The following is a 1,742-nucleotide window of genomic DNA, read 5'->3' on the forward strand; positions in this document are numbered from 1 at the left end:
GTGACATTCATTCCTGACAGCATATGCTATATTGTAGGTTGTTTAGTTTTCTGTTTCAGCTTTTTCTCAGGCTATTCTTCAGGGATTCAACAGTTGAGAGAAAATCCAGGAAATCAACAACCAAGCTACACTTAATGAACCTAACAAATAGCCTATTTGTTAGTAACCTAGATGTGGAATTTAGGGAAACTCGGGTGACCTTAAATTCAGGAAAATACAAGTGCAAAGGCCCAAGTACTGCAATATAAAAGGAAGTCGTCCTTCATTCAGAACTGGAGATTTTGAGGCGTGAAGATTTAGTGTGTCCATCATACTTCACTGCTGTATTTTTGTGAGTCTTGTATTAGACATATCTTGTAAACCAAGTTGTTATCTCGTAGATGATTGCTTTGGTGTAGGGTGTTCATTGAGTTGTAAGTGTTGTGTCACTCTAAGCTTTTAAGCGTGAGTGCTGTGTATCTTGATTAAAGCTGTTAAGCACAATCAAGAATTGTTTGAAGTGTGACTTCAAAATTGTCTTTAATATTGATTAAAGGTAGTAATCACTGAGGTGATTGAGGGGGAGTGAGTAGGAACTCTGATCTTAGTGTAAGATTGAAATTGCATTGGGTAGGGATTAAGTGAAGAGTTGTAAACGGGTGAGTTTAGCTTTGAATTAATACTACTAATAGTGGATTTCCTCCCTGGCTTGGTAGCCCCCAGACGTAGGTCATGTTGGACTGAACTGGGTAAACAATTACTTGTGTTATTTACTGCACTTACTTTTAAGTTCTGCATAACTCTTGTCTGTGCAGATTTGGATGTCATAACAACCCGTGTGACATCGAAAGTCTGATAACTAGAATTTCAGCTATGTTGAGAGCCCAGATAAATGGATCTAAACAGAAAGATAACGAGTCTCTTTTCGAAGCATGGGAAAGATACAAAGACATGATGAGACTTTGTCCACACCATGGTTTAGAGGACTGGTTAGTGACTCATACCTTCTATAATGGTCTCTTGTACAACACAAGGTTAACAATAGACGCCGCAGCAGGTGGTGCACTTATGGATAAACCTTATGCCGATGCTTATCAACTTATCGAAAGCATGGCCCAAAACCATTATCAGTGGGGAAGAGACCGAGCAATGGTAGAGAAACCTCAACCGAAAAGTGGCATGTACGAGATAAGTAGCCTTGATCATGTTAATGCAAAAGTGGAAGCCCTTGCCCAGAAAATTGAAAGTTTGAATGTATCACCTCCAACCACCGTAATTGCCGCAACTCAGAATTGCGAAGTCTGTGGAATCCAAGGTCACACTCCTGCAGATTGTCAACTCCTAACAGGAATCCAAGCAGAACAAGTGAATTATGCTCAAGGAAATCCCTACTCGCACACCTATAACTCAAACTGGAAGAATCATCCTAATTTTTCATATAAGAATAATAATGCTTTATACGCACCAGGACAAGCTCCAAATCAAGCCCCAGCTATACCTCCTGGATATCAAAAGCCGACCCCATCTACACCTAACAATAATTTTCCTAGGAAATCCAACTTGGAAATAATGATGGAGAACTTCATAGCTTCTCAACAGCAAACCAATAAAAATTTCTTAAACCAGAATATACACACTAGCAAACAAATCAAACAACTAGCAAGTAAAGTAGATGCCTTGGCTACCCATAACAAAATGCTGGAAACACAAATATCACAAGTAGCTCAACAACAAGCGCCTACTGCTGCCCCAACTGGTACATT

General features: G+C 39.6%; 1 non-coding gene across 1 annotated transcript; it reads right to left on the reverse strand.

Annotated features, from left to right (window-relative positions):
* Nucleotides 1-852: 852 nt before the first annotated feature.
* Nucleotides 853-959, reverse strand: LOC127116329 (small nucleolar RNA R71). Its single transcript, XR_007801281.1, has one exon. It is a non-coding gene; the product is annotated as a small nucleolar RNA R71 (small nucleolar RNA).
* Nucleotides 960-1,742: the final 783 nt, after the last annotated feature.

The sequence above is a fragment of the Lathyrus oleraceus genome, chromosome 1 (assembly GCF_024323335.1).
Source record: "Lathyrus oleraceus cultivar Zhongwan6 chromosome 1, CAAS_Psat_ZW6_1.0, whole genome shotgun sequence".
Taxonomy (NCBI): domain Eukaryota; kingdom Viridiplantae; phylum Streptophyta; class Magnoliopsida; order Fabales; family Fabaceae; genus Lathyrus; species Lathyrus oleraceus.